A 20,770-nucleotide genomic window follows, 5' to 3' on the forward strand; every position below is an offset into this window, starting at 1 on the left:
TTTTGTCTCACTATATTTCATACCTTTCTACACAAGTGTCATGTGCAGGTTTCAAGTTGTGTCTAAGTTACTAAGTAATCTCATTCACACCTTCTTGTGAAATATGTATGCATCTACATGTCTTGAATAAGTTATATTATCTTATTGCTATCAGTATAGTTTTCAGAGTGCTTTAGCTTTCTGATTATCATAAAATTAGCAGTTTTGGTGAATCACTTAGTATTTCCTTTTAGTTTGTAGAATTAGGATTTTGTATTTTTAGTTATCTTGTTTCACTTTTCCTAAAAAAATAGTAGTTTTAAAGTGATAACCAGCTAGGAGGTGGTCTTATCCTGAGTTTAGTTCAATCATAGGTTACCCATGGCCTTGAATTGATCCCATGTTTCTCCAGAAAGCTTAGTTTTTCAAACTTTGTAGAGGGTGAATTTCTAGGAGATAACAAATTGAACAAGAATAAAACTAAGGAAATTTTTTTGATTGATGCAATATTTCTCATAGACCGTGGATGCTCCAGCATCAGACAGCCTAGGTAGAAAGAGATGTTCAAACTTCTGGCTCTCTTTGTCCTTCTTTTCTTGCTTCTTATCTACATAATGTCTCTTCTTACTAATTTTCTCTTTACTTTGTAACTCAGATTTATGTCTGCTACAAGACTTCATCCAGTCTACCATCGTAACCTTATAGCCATCTGGTTCCATCCTACTATCAGACTTATCTACTAGATCCTTCGGCAAATCCATGCCACCAATCAGGGTAGCCACTATAACTGGCTTCTCATTACTATAATTCTTTCCAAGACTCAAATCTCTCACTTCTTTCTCCTTCTCCCTCAAGAAATTCAAACTGAACTTCTACCAATCCTTCTCAATAGCGATCAGGTTTCTTCTACAATCACAAATATATCTTCTATCAAACTGCCAAGGTCTACCAAACAAAACATGACAAGCAATCATAGACACAACATCACGTAAGACCTCATCTCTACAAGATCCAATATTAAAATGCACTAAACTTTGCTCCTTTACTTCTATCTTTTGATCATCTTATAACCAACTCACCTTTTAAGGACAAGGATTCTTAAGCCTCTGCAATCCAAGCTTCTCCAACATCTCCTTAGATACCAAATTATCAGTACATCCATTGTCCATAATAACCTTACAACACTTACCACCTGATTTGCATAGAGTTTGGAAAAGACTCCTTCTCTGAGTAGATTCGGTATCTTCATTGCTCTGCTCCATCAAGTTCCTCCTAAACATAAGAGATTCTCCCTACTATGGTGCACTTTTAGATCTAGTGACTCTAGCTTCCTAATCCTCATTTGTCACACAATTTCTTGCCACCCTTTCTTTCACTCATAAGATCTATGTCTAGTCTCTCCACACTTGAAACATCTACCCAAAAAAATTCTGCTACTACTGACACTGCCTTTTCTCTCTGTCTTCTGATCTAGTTCTTTATTCCACTTAGGGTTTTGTTCTTTATCCACTTATGCTTCTTTGAAATAACACTCATCTGCTCCTTATATCTCTCTTTTTCTCTAGGGTTATTTTGTTGTCTTCTTTTCACTTTCTCCTCAGCTTTCAAAGCATATTGGTAAGCCTCCTCAAATGTAGAAATATTTTGCATACTCATCTCATCTTGAATGTTAAATGCAAGTCCATTTATGTATCAAACCACCTTCTCCCTATCCATCTCTCTATGTATAGATCTAATCATCACCTTGTAGAATTCCTCAGTATACTCCTTCACACTCATGTTTCTCTACTTCAGGTTTTGCAACTTCTTGAACAATTCTAACTCATAGTCTCTCAGAATGAACTTAGCCTTCAATCTTGAAACCATCTATCTCCACTTGCTGATCTAAATTTCACCATTCTCAACTATGTCTCTCTATAACTCTTTACACCATAAGGCAACATGCCCTTTCAATTTAGTTTGTTCTAGCCTAACCCTCTATGGGTCCTTAATAGCCTCAAATTCAAAGTAGTTCTACAACTCTTTGATCCAATGAATCAAATCCTCCAAATTAGACATCTCAAAATAGTTCAAATTCGGTCGTTAATATTATTTTGAAGGAAAAACCAAGAGAACAACCTTGCCTTTGGCAAACACATCTTGTCCCAACACAAAAATGAGGGGACAAATGTGCTTAAGGAGAGCTACTGACTAAGAAGAAGATTATACCCATCTTTAGAGGTGTATCCTCCCTATTTTGATCCATCCCAAATAAGAGTATCCAACCCCAAGTTGAAGGAGACCTTTCTATTCTTCAGGATGTCTTGAAGCTTAAGTTTCTCCATTTCTTAGATATCCAATTGATCCAAGGATTTCCACTCCCAACCCTTAGCTAGATCCTTGTCAATTGGCATTATCTAATCCCTAAAATGCTTACCCCAAGTGGATTCAAGCACTATGCTAGTAGTCTCTAGATTACCACTCTTATGTAGTACCTTGAATCCTCCCCAAGAATCAGTCTAGAAAAGGGCTTCCTCTCCATTACCCAAGTTCCAAGATAATTTATTTGAGATTATTTTTCTACAATCAAGCATAAAGTTCCAAATATGAGATCCTTTTGGAGTAGAAATTTCCCTAAAGATGCTAGTGTAGTCCCTACCACTAAGACATTTGTGGAATAAGATCTGAGCCCACTTGAGCTGAGGAAATCTAAAAATTCTCAAGACTAATTTTTCCCCTAGCTCTCTACTATGGCCATTAATATTCTTAGTCCCTATGCCACCTTCTAACCTTAGCTTACATATCTTATCGCAAACCATAAGGGAGATCTTCCTCTTATCCCCAGTACCCTGCTAGAAGAAAGACCTTAGATGTTCACTGAACTCTTCATTATGGACCGTGGGAGGTTAATACATGATAACTGATAGATTGGTATTGATGCCAAACCCAATTTAACCATAGTCACTTTTCCTGCAGAGGATAGCCACTTACCTTTCCAGGTTGCTACCTTCTTCATAATCTTGTCTGTCACTAAATCCCACAACTTTGAAGATACATTACCCTTATCTAAGGGAAAACCTAGATATTTGCAGGCGATCCTACCCATATTAAAATTCAAAACTTTGCAGATGTCTTTTTATAAGTACTCCTTAGTGTTGAAGAAGGAAACCTAAGATTTAGTTGGATTAATTTCTTGTCTTGAAGCCTTAGAGTAAGAATCTAGGATTTACTTATAAGCTTTAGCTTCCCCTATATTATTAAGCCCATATAGAATGGTATCATCCACAAATTTTTTGGTGCATAGTAGGATCTAAGTTTCTTGTAATCCTTATTTTTGAGATCTAACTTCTTTCCATAGCTCTAGAAATAGCTCTTCCTAGTGATTCTATCATGATGATGAAAAGGAAAGGGGATATAGGATCTCCTTGTCTTAGACCCCTAGATGAGCTAAAAAGTCCCTCTAGAGTACCATTAACTAACACTGACAATTTAGGCATCGAAATGCATTTAAATATCAAGTTAATCCTTGAAGAGGGGAACCCAAAAGCTTCTAGGCATTTGCACAGGAATCTCTAGTTCACCTTGTCATAGGCCTTTCTAACATCTAATTTTAAAAGCATGCTAGGGGTTCCATTCTTCTAAATAGAATGAATGGGTTCCTGAGCTATAATAACCCCATCATAAATAGACCTTCCAAGAACAAACTCGTTTGTTCCTCACTAATCAAAAGAGGAACGAGTTTATGAATCCTATTAGCTAATGTCTTAGTAAAAAGCTTATAGATGGTGTTGCATAGTGCAATTGTTCTAAACTCATCAAAATAGTCAGGCTTTTCATTCTTTGGGATGAGGGCCAAGAAATTATTGTTGATTTCTTTAATAATATTACCCAAATTCCTCATACCTTCAAGAGCATCCATCACCTCTTCCCCTATGAAGGACCAACATTTCTGAAAAAAGCCAGTTGAAAAGCCATCTGGACCAATGGATTTATCTAGATTCATCTGCATGAGAGTTTCGTCTACTTATGATAAAGAGAATTTTGCAGTAAGACAATGGGCTTGTTCCTTACTTAGTAATTTGGGTATAAAGTTTAGAAACTTGTCTTGGTGTAAATGATAAGGACTAAAATCTATGTTGAGGATATTGGAAAAAAATCTACTGCCTCCTTGGAGATGAGCTTAGGATCTTCCACCTCTGAGCCATTGTTGTTCTTAATCTTAGAGATTCTATTAATGACTCTCCTAAGTTTAAGACTATTATGAAAGAATTTAGTGTTCTTATCTCCCTCATCTAGCCACATTTCCCTAGATTTTTATTTCCAAAATACCACCTCTTTTGCTAGAATGTTCTCTTGTTCAAGAAGTAGTTCCTTTTCTCTAAGAAATGAAGCTTCATCCATCCCTTTCAACATAATAGCTTCATTTACTTCCACCAACTCTTCTTCCACCTATGACTTCTTGTCAAATATATTCCCAAAGTGTTCCCTATTCTATATTATGAGCTTTTGCTTAATTATCTTAAGCTTATTGACTACCTTAAAGATCCGAGACTCAGAGACCTCTACCTCCTTCCACCATACCTCTAAAAACCTAAGAACATTATCATCTTTCAACCACATTTGTTTGAATTTGAAGGGACATCTTCTTGGTCTTGAGTCCAAAAGAATGTTAAGTTGAATCAGGAAATGATTCGAGCTTGAAAAAGGTAAAATTGAGGCTTCTAAGGTATAAGGAAAATTGATGAGATTGCTTGTTAAAAAGAATCTATCTAATTTTTCTAAAAAATTACTAAAACCTAACCTTCTGTTATTCTAGGTAAAGGCATCCTTAATGATGTTAATCTCTACCAAGCCACTATAATGAATCCAATCTAGAAAATCTAAAGTAGCTCTAGAGGTTTGGCCTTTGCCTCCTCATTTATCAGATTGATTAATAGTAGCATTGAAGTTGCCTCCTATTATACAAGTCTGTTCTTGGGTATTACTTATGAATTCCTCAATTTCCTTCCAAACACTTCCTTTTTCCTCATTTTGTGTTTGTCCATAAACATTAATAATGACAAAATCAAGTTTATATTTAAAACTAGTGACTCTGCCACCGATCTAATTGTCATGAGATTCTCATAATGAGAAACCAATATTGTGAGGGCCCCATATCATGGCCAAACCACCAGAGGCTCTGATGACTGGTACTCTTGTAATATGTCTGAAGTCTAATCGTTTTCCAAAAGAGGATAAGTCAACTTTCTCTAGTTTCATTTCTTGTAACATAACTAAATCAAAGTTGTAGGTAGAAAGACATTGTTTAACAATTCGCTACTTGTTAGGGGCATTTAAACCCCTAACATTCCATGATAATATTTTCATGGTGCTATGAGAAGGACCTTCCCCTTCCCTACATGGAACATATCCGTAAGTTTAACTTGACCCTCTATTATTCCATCATTAGCTCTTAACTCAGATAGGGACTTCCTGCCTCTCTTCTTACAATGTTTTGCACAATCACGTGTAACCTTTTCACCAATCCATTGTTCAATACCTAATGTTTCAAAAGTATCACCATTTTCTTTGTCATTTAATTCCACTATAAGGGCCTCTGCATTCGTAATATTTGGAGGATCGATAAAATTTGTAATTCCTTCATTAAAAACCTTCTTTGTAATTCTACATCTTCTATATCAACTATTTCATCCAATAAATTCTCTAGGACGTCCTTAAAGATTGAGTTGCATAAATAGTTGATAATACAATTCACCTCCTTTTCTTTACGATCTAAATCCTCGACTTGTTCACCCTCTTCCAATCTATTGGGAGCCACCATCGTTTGGGGGAACCAAATACTTCCTGACTTCTCAAGGCTTTCACACCAACTTCATGATCAGGAATAGGATTCAAATCCCCCAACAAAATAGAAACCGAACAATCACTATCATGATTGAGTTCATCCTTATTATCTATCGATAAATTCTTGAAAATTTCTTTTCCTACTTCCACTAGAGAACAAATTCTCTTCTTCTCCTTTGTCTCAATATCCCTACCCTCACCATCCACCAAAATGTCCACATGGGATAGAAAAGGAGAAGAATTCAATCCTTCAGCAATGCTCTAATCTCCCACAATTTCACCATCCTCTACCTCATCAAACTGCCTTGCCAGAGGAGAGCTATCCTTAACTAAAAACCCACCCTTTTCCGTATTGAAACAAATCTCCAGCTTTGGGTCTCCCTTAGGGTTCTTTTGAAATGGCATGACCACTGAGATAATTTTATCTGCTAAATCTAAATCTAAAAACCCTTTATAAATTTTAGACTAAATTAAGAAAGTGGATTCCCTAGTTCTAATTTCAATAGGCCTGAGTGAATTAACATTAATATACATATTAACTATCAATACATAGTTTGAATACATTCATCCTTTATCACTAATATCTATGGATTTTCCTAAATGATTACCTATTTTCCTAATAATTTCTTTATCTATTAATTCTACTAGTAAGTTGGGGATTAAAACCGGTCTATCTACTTTATGTTGGAATACAATGAATCTAAGAACACTGAGAGTGGGGGGGGGGGGGGGGGGGGGCGGTGAATCAGTGTTCTGCTGGTAACACAGTATTTTAACCTTTTATAACATACACATATAAACGGTAAATGAATAAACATATAACATGAAGCAAATAAACTAGCCACATGAATGAATACCATAATACATTGAATTTATACATGGAAAACCTCAAAGAGGAAAAACCAAGGTGGGATTTGTGACCGACAATATCAATTCATTGGCCATATGAAAGATATTAAATAGCATTGGGGCCTGCACATGCAGGAAGGCACACTGCCTAGAGCACACTGCTCAACACAAAAGAGTCTCACTGACTACAAGCTTCTACTAAGATAGAATAGTACTGGTGAACTCACAAAATGCATCTATAATGCCAAAAAGAGTTTTGGTTAAAGCTTTGTTCTGTACCGATTCATAAACCTTGAATCCTTCTACCGGTATCTCCTTTCCTCCAAGAATACTTTACAAACCATCTACAGATCTTAGCATGATATTACACTCGCATACAAATGACCTACATACATATCCTTCGCATTAGACAATTCTTCTACTTTTTCATATACCTTTTCATATATCAAAATGACCTCATAGACTGACTTATATACCCTTTACAAACAATATGCCTTATGTTGGCTTACAATACATTACAAAAGATATTCAATGTTGGCACTATACAAAAATTACTAAATTATTTTACAAATAAAACCTTTCGGATCCAGACTGATGTCAGCTTCACTGAACTGCTCAATGCCGGTGGCAGTGCCAGTGATGACCCTGAATATCCCAATGTCAGTATCTATCAATGTATGCCTCCAAATGTTGATATCTTCCTTCAATAGGATATTTTTTCCATCAATGACAATATATAAATCCAATGAGTGTCAATTTCCAACAAAATCCCCCTTTGGCATTGATGGCAACACTCATGTGAAAAATGGATTCCCTGTCAGTTCAACTGAAATATTAAACATGCTCTCCCTAAGCTGATTAACTCTGAATTCAATATACTCTATGTGATATCCTCCGCTTAGGATTATATACATATTTTCACATAATATACACTCCCCCTTTGGCGTCAATGCCAAAGACTGGTGATAGAATTGAAAGAATAATTACAGATTACTTTATCAGAGCTTTACCAATCTCAAAATATTCGGATAAGCTTTCTCTAGCAACTGTACATAGGTATCTCGACTAGTTTTAAATGTTTTAGATATGGATACAAGTCCACTCATTAAATGTGCAAGTGTTTGTTTCTCAGTGACTTCTACCGGTGTGGGCTTTGCAAGCATATTCATACATTCTCTCTTATGAACATGAGGTGAATCCACTCTTGGAGTTACCAAACCTCTAAGACTCCTTTCTCTCTGAATAATCTTGTCTCTTTCCTTTTTGAAAGCAAAAACTTGGTTCTCCAAAGTCAAAATTTGTCCATCAATGGAAGTTGTGAGTGAAGTTATTCAATCAAAAGAATTCCTTTAACCTTTGATCTACATTTTCTATAAGAATCTCTATATTAGAATAGAACCTATAGATGTTAGTACACTATTTCAAAGAATTTTCAATGAGTACAAGTTTTTCTTCAATCTTCCTCTTTTGTGTCTTAATAATCTGGTCAAAAGTGTATTTCTTGGCCAGAGTAAATCTTTCAAGTGATTTCTTGTCAGAAATCTACTGCAATGACTGAAAGTTTATAGATATATGCTATGTCAATGTCTTAAGCTTGCTGGAAGGGATTGCTTCATTTTTAATAATACCATCACAAATCAATCTATGCAAAACTATTATTGATTGATCTATTATTCCTTTGTCAGTAGATCCCTCTTTCATTAGCTTTTGAGTAGCCATCACCATTAGCTCTGTGGGACTCATCTCTATGATTGATTTCTTTTGAACTTGAGAAGTGTCAATGGCTAGAAGTTTTGTTGGGGAATCAACTACTGGTTCAGTCTCCTTTTCCTTATCTTCCTTATCCTCTCCTGGTGTATCCCTTTTCTAATCCTCTTTTGTACTGGTGGCTTCACCACTTGGTGCAGTATCTGTTACTGTCGATGGAGTATTATCCACAATATTATCTGTCACATGTACATTATCTATATTACCTTGCCTAGACTATACAAATGTTGTCTCTATCGATTTAGTCTATACACTTTCATTAGTTTTGGGTTTATCTACCAGTCCACTTAACATTTGATCTGAACTTCCCAAAATTCCTTTCCCTTTAGATTTGTCCGGAACGGTGGGAGCTGTTGCCTTAGCAAATTCTTCTTGAGAAGTAAGGAAATCAGGATTCTTTTGGAAGAATTTAGTCCAACTATCTCTGGTCTCATTTATTATCTCATTGACTTTTCCCATCATTAAGCTTATTTGTCGGGGTTTGCTATGAAAGACTATTCTATTTACCACATCTATACATCTTTTCATTTTCTCATTATCTATAGCACCACACATATTCAAAAGTTCAACTTCTTTAATCTCTCTATCCCTCCTAATTGCATCTAATCTCCTTGCATCTAACTTATTGTACAATGATAAGGGAATTCCCTTCAAAATCTCTACCAAATCTTTCTTATATATGTCTAGATGTAACAAAATTGCTTCTTCTATTTCATTTTGCTCATTATCATCTAAATCTTTATAAAAATTTGACACATTCTTCAAAATTCCATCTTTAGTTACCTCATCAATTAACTTCGCACAAGTCATTTTACTAGATTTAGTTGCTTCATCACTCTTTTTCTTCTTGCTGAGCGTTGTAGGAGCAGATGGAGCAAGTTGCCTCTTCTGAGTAGGTTTCCTTGCTGGAGGTGTGGGTGTAGTTGTTACTTTTCTTATTAGCTTCCTCCTTGGTTCCACCTTCTTCTCCTCTATCGGAGGCTTGTTAGCTTTCTTCCTTTGTACCCTTCTGAATGCAAGAGGTTGAATAACCTCTGGATCAGAGTTAGAAGTGATAGAAAAAATCAAAGTTTTAGGCCTCTTTACCTCAGGAGCACTAGCTATTGCTGGTTGATCTACCGGTTTAGATCCAAAACCTAGTTCAGTATCTATCATGTGAATTACATTCTTAACAAATGCAGACATTTTCTCTATCTTCTTTTCTCTTCTTTTCTTGTTGAAACTAGTTTTAAATTCAAAAGCCTTTTCCTCTGCAATGCCAAAGTGTTCAGCCTTATCATCCAAAGGAGCATCAATCAACATTTTATCATATAACTCCAATATACTATCATCTACTTCATAACCCAATTCAGTGACCCATATAGTTCTAGGTTCCACTTCTTCCATCAGTGTTTCATTTGTTTTTACCATGAAGCAAATATCAATGGAATATTTCTCCACAATATGTTTTGAGATTCTCTCCCTTAGTCTCATGTTCTCCTAAAAAGTTTTGAAGTATCCCCAAAGCTTCTCATCCTTGTTACTATCGAGATCGGTGATTGCATCTTTGATCTACATACCTATCGTTATGTCATGAGCCCAATGCTTCTTTCCCAAACCTGGTAGCTCATTCATGAAGTACAACATCAAACAGATAATAAGATTTCCAAAGTAGAAAGTTCCTTTCTTAACACCTTTGATCTTTCCAAGATTAATCATTAATTTCCTCCTTAACCGTTCACACAAGTCATACTTTTCATTATTCTTTATCATTTGATATGCAACATGGATACAAGAACTAGCAATAGAGTTTAATCAACTTGATTGAGTTACCTTATAGCCAATGATCATGTTGGAAAATTTTACATCAATGTCTTTGATGGTGCTGACCCTCATCAATCTTCCATCATGGGTTGCGTTGGTGAGCTTCTCAACCACAGTGTTGGAGATCTTCTTTCTTGGTTCCTATCCAACTTTAGGTAAGATGGTGACCACCTAGATAACTTCTTTGGTGATCATGTGGGGCCAGTCTAGTCAGATGAATTCATTATGGACCCTTCTTCTAACATATTTGGTCACTTCATCTTTGAATTCTGGTATATACAGGATTCTAGTTAACCCTAGATCCTCAATGATTTGATATTCTAGCTTGATTGTACCGCAACTGCCTAGTATCACATATTGATACCTTCCCTTGATTTCCTTAATGCTTAAATCCTCCAAGGTGCAGTGAATATAGGCCTTGACATATTCTACATAAACCACACCATCAGGAACCCTCGAAAATGCACCAGTAGAATCTTCCTTCATAAAAATTTGGGGAACTCCCTTGAAAACAAGTCTAAGCCTATCCTTGACTTCAACAACAATAGGATTCACAATGAAAGCAGGAGCAGATGATGATCTGGATGCCATTTCAAAGAAATACCTGGAAAATAGTTGTCGGTTGAAGGGTTTTGATTACTTCTCAAATGACTGCTAGAAATTCTTTGGAATGCCTTTGCTCACTCTTGATCGCCTATGATTCACCTTTGCTTCACTCTGGTTTGCTCAAGTGCTAGGTGAGTGAAAATGAGTCCATTTTCCCTTTTAATCAGTGAGTAAACCCTAATTCATCAATGTCATAAATGCTTAGTGATGTACCCTATCGGATGTTGGTTTCACATTTTTATGCTAGATAAACCTCCATTAATGATCAATACCACTCTCTAGATCTCTTTCCAGATCTCCTCCAGGGAATCTGAAAGATTTACAATGAATTTGCCAGCCCCTAAGGTGTATGCCTCTATTACTAGTTACATTTCTTGCCAGTGCAGGAATGCTTTGGTCTACTAGTGGAGTTACAAGTGTAGTTACTAGTGTAGTTGCATCTCCACTTGGCTCTTCATATATTCTAACCCATCTCTTGGTGTGATCTTGTTGTATTTCATCTACCTTCTTCTTTCCTTTCTTATTTTCTTTATCATTGCTAATCGGTGTAGCCTTGCTTCTACAGTACATAGAAATATGACCTATTTTGTTGCACGCCTAACATGTAACATTGTTCTTTTGAATTGCCTTGACATATCTAGTGCCATTCCTTGACCTAAATTGATTACCCAAATGTCCAAAATTTCCACATGCATGACATTTAACATTCATTCTATAATCTTGTGACTTATGACCATATTTCTTGCAATTTGTACATTGACCAAGAACTGAATTGTAGTTTTGATTTGCTCTATTTCTACATTGTCTATCCATTTGCCCAAATTTATTACAAAGAAAACATATACCATTAATTTTGTAAGCATTATATTTCCTTAGCGGTTTCCTCTAGTCTGATGAGTTCTGCATACCAGTTGTTTGATCTTCGTTTACAGTATCGGAGCTTTCACCTTGTACAAATCCAAGTCCTCTAGAATCTTCACTCTACCTTTGTCTTTCAATAAATCATCCAACTATGTGGCACTAATCCTGAGTTTTTCTTTATACTCCATTTTAGTAGTTAGATCATCTCTCAGAGTTGTTATTTATCTTTCAAGCTCTTGTTCATTATTCTCGGAGTGTACCAAATCAGTTCTCTATAGATTATTCTCATGAGTCAATCTGCCACATTCTTCAAATTTGTTCTTTAGAGATATAGCACGATTTTCTTCCTTCTTCTTTCTGTCCTTGATATCTTTTAATAACCTCATAGTTAGGTCTTGCATAGCATTCTTCATGAGCATGTTAGCTTGACATAGTTTCTGACATTGTTCCTTAAGTGCATTTTTCTCTTCATCATCCTGGTTTTGCAAAAGTTTCTTTCTCTTAGCTTGAGTAGATGATAACCTTTCTTGCTGAACAAGAATCAATTCCTTAGCAGAATTCAATTCATCTTGCAGTTTTAGGTTTTTCATCCTTTCAACATCATAATCCTCAAGTGCCATCTCAAGTTGCTTCTCCATAGCCATGTTCAATGATTCTGGTTTCAGGATCTTTCTCAAGCTATTAGAATTCCTCTGAGGTACCAAGCTCTGATACCAATCATTGGAATACAATGAATCCAAGAACACTAACAGGGGGAGGTGAATCAGTGTTCTGTCAATAACACAAAATTTTAACCTTTTATAACATACACATATAAACCAGTAAATGAAGAAACATATAACATGAATCAAATAAACCAATGCCATGAATGAACACCATAACACACTAAATTTATACATGGAAAACCTCAAAGAGGAAAAACCATGGTGGGATTTGTGACCCACAATATCAACACTAGCCATATGAAAGATATTGCATAGCATGGGGGCATGCACATTCAAGAAGGCACACTTCTCAACACAAAAGAGTCTCACTGAATACAAGCTTCTCCTGAGATAAAATAGTATTGGTGAACTCACAAAATGCATCTGCAATGCCAAAAAGAGTTCTGGTTAAAGCTTTGTTCTCTACCAGTTCATAAACCCTTAATCCTTCTACCAGTATCTCATTTCCTCCAAGAATACTTTACAAACCATCCACTGATCATAGCATTATATTAAATTCACATACAAATGACCTACATACATATCCTTCACATTACATAGTTCTTCTACTTTTTCATTATACCTTTTCATATATCAAAATGACCTAACAAACTGACTTATATACCCTTTACAAACAGTATGCCTTATGTTGGCTTACAATACATTACAAAAGATATTCAATTTTGTCCCTATACAATAATTACAAAATGATTTTACAAATAAAACCTTTTGGATCCAGACTGATGTCGGCTTCATTGAAGTGCTAGATGTGAGTGCCGGTGTCGGTGATGACCCTAAATATCCCAATGTTGGTATATGTCGGTGTATGCCTCCAAATGCCGGTATCTTCCTTCAATAGAATCTTGTTACCATCAATGACAATATATGAATCTAACGAGTGTCAATTGCCAACACTTTAAATGATTCCAATTTAAATGGATTGAAAGCAAGTTGCCAATCTAAAAATTTAAAATCATATCCTTTAAAAGTCGAAGATTTACCTATTAAGAATTCATTCTTACACTTGGCATTTCTGGAATTAATAAAAAGAAAGCCTTTAGACAAGATAGCAATACTCACTATCAAGTTGAAGGAAGATTTAAACCAATTCATGATGACCTCTATTGGGACTCCATGTCCACACTATGCAGAAAAAACCCCGAAAGTCTTGCATGTTTGTTGAAGCCTTTCCACCAAACTGTCATTGATTTCCAATACATCCTTGTTTTCTGATTTAGGGTTTATTTATAAATTTGGCTTCGAATTCATGGATTTGGAAGGAAGTAGAGATTTGGGTTTTTGACATCCCTCCTCAGATATTTGAGGTCTAGCATTATGAACCCCAGATTTCCATCTATCCAAAAGATTAATTTTCTTGGGCTTGTTCCAGGGAACTGGCTTTGATTAACCTCCCTTGAGATTTAGCAAATGGGTGAATCTATTGGAGATGGTAGGCTTGTAGGAGCCTTCTAGATAGAGGGTATTTTGTTTACCTCTGAAACCTCTTTGTGCCCTAGATTTAATTCATAAGCCCTTTCTCTCTACCTTCTAAAATCTCCTAGATTTCACCATCTACCATTCTAATTTTGGCTGAGGGAGGGGTGCCCAGCTCCACAAATTGTAAGTAGATACAACATATTTTGTCTGCCCAAAGAACCATTTATGCCACTCGATATCTGGAAAATTTCATGAGTATATGTGCAGAGCAATTCTTTTCCTTTTTTTATGTTTATAACTATTTAACAAATATATATTAAAAATTAGATGTACATTAGTATGTGATATTATTTAATGTCCCTGAAATATTTAAATGACTCAATTAAATAATATATTATGGAGACTTTATTTAATTAATTTAATGTAAGAAATAACTCTTGTCAGCCTGCTTGTCACCCTTCGGGAAACTTCCTGGAGCTCTTTATAATTCCATGGTGGGATTCTAGGAAGGGTGGTGGATGTTTATGTTGGATGTTTATGATTGTCATTTCGAAGGTGCAAGATCCTCCCTATTCTAGCACTCATAGTTTTAGTGAGACTTATTCCTCATCCTAGTCTCCCATTGGAAATATCATTGAATAATATTTCACTTTGTGCTCCAAAATTGTGATGTCTTCTTTTGAAGATAAATTTGTGCATATAGATATAATCTGGGAATACAAGTCTTCAATTGTTAGCAATCTATTTCTATGATTTGTATATGCCTTGATCTATGATATAGAGTGTTCCCTTGGATTAAATAATAGCCTTTCATATTTTCGAATAGATTAAATATAATGCTCAATTTTTTGTCGTTGGGTATTTACCATCGAGTATTTATTATCGGGTATCTACTATCAGGTTCTTTGTCATCACATACATTGCCATTAGGTAATTCTAGTGGGTGTCTATCATCAGGCACATTACCGTCCCGTACATTGCCATCGAGTATTTGTTGTCAGATATCTACCATCGGGTACATTGCCATCAGGTATTTTTCATTGGGCATCTACCATCAAGTACATTTCTATTAGGTATTTGTCATTTGGTATCTACGGTTAGGTACATTATTGTTGGGTACATTGCCATCGGGTATTTATCATCAGATAAATTATAGTGGTATCAAAGTTGGTGATCTTGCCACCCTACTGGGTAACATCGGATGTGGACAAGATCCCAATCAATAGATAGGATAGGGGAATCAAGCATTGAAATGATGGAATTTCTATGAGAGCTAAGATGAGGTCAACAACAACTCAGTGAGACCTTGATGCAAAGAGAACAACAACTCAGTGAGACTTTGGAAAAAGGACAACAACAAATCAGTGAAATACTTTGACTTTTTGCAGAAGGAAGGAAAAATGGCCAAAACTCATAATAGACACAATGATGATTCTACTTATGAGAGGTCCTATACACAACATTCCCCCACATGCCCAATGATGCCAACATTTACTAAAAGGATTGAACAACATGGAGAACAAGAGTTTACATTCTTGGAGATGTAAGATCAGTTAAGGCAAGATTAGTTTGAGGCCAGATTTGGAGCAAAACTAGCCTTCAAGGATTATTTGGAGTTTTAGATGAGATATTCTAAGAGACATGGCCATCATAATAATAATAGACTGGACCAATGGATAGTTACATCACATAATTTTAGAGACTATCAGTGTTGGTTATAGACATCTCCGAAGAGGAGACTGGTCATGTTGTTCATGGATGAATTGATGGAACCCCTAAAGGGTTGGGTGAAAGGGTTCAGCCCCAACACACTCATAGAATCAATTAAAAAGGCACATGACATAGCTACCTCATCCTCTTCTAGGAGTTACACATAGGAAAAACCACCCCTCGCATCGAAGGAAGAGGACAATAAATCATACCCAAAGAAGCCATCATTAGATTAGGCCATGAAGCAAGAGCTCAAGAGAAAAAATATTTGTTTCACATGCAAGGAGTCATAGGAACTTGGTCACTGATGCTTTGGTAAGAGAAAGATCTACTACAATGAGGGGGTATTTGATAGCAAGGAGGAGAATGAAGAATTTGAGCAGGAGGAAAAAAAGGAGTCTAAAGAAGAAACAAACTAGACTTGTTAGAATCAAAGTTGTCTTTGCACTGAAAGATCCACTTGTCAATACCCAATACAACTATTGGCTTGATGATGATTATCATGTATTCATCACTTGTTGTCATTGATGAAACACTCTCACACACACATATGATTACAATGACTAATGATGTAACTTCATTGGTTTACACTATTAACCAGTATCTTTAAGGTCTATCTCTAACTAGTACTCTGTATCAACTAGTATGTGATTAAGAGATAACCTATGGTTACATTAAGTTGGCATCAAAATGAAGATAAAGATGAAGATGGAGATCAAGAAGAAGATTCCAGTACAATGGTTCACATGTTTTGTTCCAACCGATATTGACTATTCTAACCGGTATCTGATTTTGTGATGGGTTACCAGCATCAACTTCTTGACGGTCACTTATATGATGAGTTATGTTTAATTGTCTAGATACACTGCTCCTAGGAATTATGTTCCTATGGATGACATAAGATTTGAATGTCTATTTAAAGACATCTTAGTGAATCATTTGAAACTGATAGAGAATGATGGTATGCGAATACTGATATGCATCTAGAGTGAAATGTTTTGTTGAAGATTGATAAGTGTTAAGATGAAGAGTAGTGTTGAATGTACTTAGTAGGATCTGATCAAGCAAATATTGTGCTACTCAAAACTGATCAATCCATTCTCGTTGTTTTCTAGTCATTACAACATAATCAAATCCCCTAACTGGGTAAGCTCTAACAAGCTTCATTGTACAAATCCTCTAACAAGGTGATCCATTAGTTTGGATTCTCAAATCCTCCAGCAAGGTTACTCTTAATAGGGTAAAAGCTTCTAATCAAGCCTGGGATCTCTTACAAGATTCGCTCCTAGCACAACACTTTGTAAGGTCTTAACTAGCCAGTTATCTATTACTGCAGATAGTTAACTTGTGAGTTACATCTCACCATGGTTTTTACCTATTTGTGTTTTCCATGTATAAACACTTGTGTTGTGGTGGATGTTCTACTTTATGTGGATGATGTTATTTCATTTTGGATAGCATGTATTTTTTTTAAATGCTTGGTTAAGTTCATCTGCTGGTTAGTGTTTGAAGTTGTGTTTATTTTAGTGTCCATCAACAACTACTAGACATATAGAATTTACAGGAGGCTGTTAAACCATGTTGTGAATCTCCATGAGGGATGTTGGCCCACTGCCAACACAAGGTGCAATGTGTTTCCGGTTCATGGTGCACACAAGGGGTAATGAGTAGTAGTCATTTTTTATGGTGAAAATGGATAACAATAATAACGATATTGAAAGGCTAAATGAATTCAACCACCAAACCCTAGCCTAACAACAACAAAGATCCACCATAACATATGAAGATTACCTAAGACAATGCAAATCAAATGAAATAACAAAGATCATACCATTACATGTCCAATAGGGTTTTGATCTCCATTCTTCCTATCTCCATTGATCTTTCTTGAATATATTTGCTCTCAGATTTTATGTGCAGAAGAGCTCAACAAAGAATGGAATGTGGTTGCAAGTAGGATCATAGTGTAGTCAATTGATCAAGTAGTTAGGATGATTGATTAGGAAGATTGATTAGGGTTGATAATGAAGGAAGCATCTCCTTATATAGAAGACACAAATATGAAATGGAGGGATAAGATTGAGAGGTGTAAAAAGGAGGTCGGCTAGGATTAGAGGATAGGTAGAAGAAATAATAAAATAATGAGAGAGGTAGGTAGTGTAGGAATTAAGAGATGAATGACATGTGTCATGGGTGGAAAAGGTTAATGAATTAATTAATTAAATAAAGATTTATTTAATTAATAGGAGGAGTGAGATCAATTAAATAAATAAGATATTTATTTAATTTAGAAAAAGGAAAATTTAAATAAATAAAGGTATTTATTTAAATGAGAAATAAGGCTAGAAGAGGATAAATGAATTAATTAAATAAATAAAGATTTATTTAATTAATAGAAGAATTAAGTTTAGATAATTAAATAAATAAAATATTTATTTAATTAGACATGACAATTTTGGGTGTCTACAGTCATATTAGACAGCGAGATCACTGTCAACTCTATGAAATCATCACTCATCACTAGGAGGGATTTGTGTATGGAGGAGCATGAGGGGTTCAAAGTCAAGGTGGAAGAAGGAAATATACTATCATGTAGTCATCTAGTTCCCCACCATGGGCAACTACAAAGTGGCAAATGATTTCTTCATGGTTGATTTGGAAGATATGGATGTCATCTTTGGTATTCAATGGATGGAGACCCTCAACTAGTACACATAGAGTTTCAAGAGGATGGAATTCTCATTTGAAGTGGATGGCAAGAAGGTTGTACTTAGAGGAATGTGAAATGGTGGTCCAAGGGAGATTTTGGCAAAGCGAATGGAAGCAATTTTTAGACATAATGATATTATCTAGGCAGCATAATGTTTGGTCTTGACCAAACCTTTGAGTGGGCAACAAGGCCATTACCATGATGACAAGCTTGAGGAAATGCTGGGAAAGCATAGTTTGGTCTTCGATAATATTTCACCTTATATACCCCCACATAGAGGTTTTGAGCTCATCATCGATGTTAGAGAGAGGAAGTTGAGGTCATGCACCATCGGGGAGTACCTAGTTCACTGAAAGTATATACTAGTTGAAGATGCCATGTGGGAGAGCAAATAGATCTTGGAGCATATGAGTCTACAATTTCTTGATGGCAAGCAATTCTTGGGCCATGAGAACTGTAATGTCCCCAAAATATTTAAATTACTCAATTAAATAATATCTTACAGACTCTTTAATTAATTAATTTAATATAACAAATAACTCTTATCATCCTACTTGTAACCCTTCAAGAAACTTCTTGGAGCTCTTTATAAGGTTGTGGTGGGCTTATAAGAAGGATGGTGGATATTTATGTTCTCTTGTGTATTTTCAATTCCCATTGGAATTGAGTGTTTTGGTCATTGTTTGAGATGTGCAAGATGCTCCCTATTTTGGCACTCATAGTTTCGGTGGGTCATTCCTCACCCTAGTTTTTCATTGGAAATACCATTTTGATATTTAACTTTATGCTCCAAACTTGTGATGTCTTGTTACTGTAGTGTCATGAAATTGTGACCCTAGCAAATTTTGATTGCATTAGGGTCCTCACGTATGCTAACTTGAATCCTCTAGCCTGATTGGAGATCAGAGACTGCTCAACCCTCGTAATCATCTTTTATCTTTACCTCTGCATCACGTTGTCTACACTATGTCTGGGAGAAAGAGGTAGGATAGGGGCATGGCACCCACGTCCCCCCTAGGATAGGGGTGTGGCACACCTGTCCTCCCAAGATAGGGGCATGGCACCCTTGTCCCTGCCCTATTTTTGGGAAGGACCTTCCTAGAGCATGCATTGTGGGTTGTGAAGTGAGTAGGAAAAATCTCTCGATGTCAGCCCATGACAAAATTCAAATCCACTAACATGTATTTAAGGGGCATTCATCCTCTCATTTGCATAAGGTTGAAAAGTGGAAGTTGGAGAGATTCAAGTTGCACAAGTGATCAAGCATTCAAGCATTCTTTTCCAGCATTGAGCATTCTCAAGTCTCCATTCAAGGCTAGGTGTTGCATTCAAGTCAAGGATTCAACCATTAAAGAGGAGATTGATTTCAACATTCAATTCTGCACAAGCATTTCTATCAACATTTCTACTACAACCTCCCTTGAGGTGATTTATAATTCAGTCTTTCATTTACATCTACTTGCAAGTACTTTCTTTCATTACTTGGTTAATTCCAAAACTGGGGTTTGACCTAAAGGAAAACCCTCAATCCCAACCCATTTTCCACTCTTTTCTATGTGTAGGTTGCAGGTGCACAGCTATACTTTTGGATTCGGGCTTCATTTGTAGAGGTAGAAAAACCCTTTTCGTTTTGCGTATTTTTTAGAGGACCATGTACATTCCTACCATGGTGTGGGCAACTTTTCCTCAAATTTGCAGGATGACTTTGTCTCGATATTTTATTACTAGATCCAAATGTACAACTTCATCCCATATTCCAATCTCAAGTTATAATCAATTCTTTGTCACTTTTGTACTACATAATTCAATCAATTTCCTTTCTATTTCAAACAAGGAATAGGGGATCAACTTATCATTTCCAATTCATTCAGAATTCAATCTACCATATTTGTGTGGAGAGATTGAATCTAGTGAACTATCATCTCCTTCTTCCTAATGTAATGGCGAAAGTTTCTTGCAGGATAATCAATAGTGAAACTCTCATCTCTCTTTGAGGGAAAGGGTAGTTTTCCTCTTGATCTATCATTCACCATTTTCCAACCATTACACTTGCAAAGATAAATTTGAGCAGATAGATATAATCTAGGAATACAAGTCTCCAATTGTTAGCAATCTATTTATGTGGCTTGTATATGCCTTAATATATGCTCTATTGTGTTACCTTGCATTATAATAATAGACTCATATTTTTTAGTAGATAAATTACAATTCACAATTGTTTGCTATCAGGTATTCACGAGTCAGTATCTACCATTAGGTACATTTTCATCGGTTATTTGGCATCAGGTGTCTACCATTGGGTACTTTGTTGTTGGGTACATTGTTTTCAAGTATTTTTCGTCAGGTATTTATCGTCGAGTACATTGTCATTGGGTATTTACCATTGGGTATCTACCGTTGGGTACATTGTCATCTGGTATTTTTGTCAAAGTATCTACCGTCGGGTACATTGCCATCTAGTATTTTTATCAAAGTATCTACCGTTGGGTACAAGGCTATCGAGTACATTACCATCTTTTGT

The sequence above is a fragment of the Cryptomeria japonica genome, chromosome 9, assembly GCF_030272615.1.
Source record: "Cryptomeria japonica chromosome 9, Sugi_1.0, whole genome shotgun sequence".
NCBI classification, from domain to species: domain Eukaryota; kingdom Viridiplantae; phylum Streptophyta; class Pinopsida; order Cupressales; family Cupressaceae; genus Cryptomeria; species Cryptomeria japonica.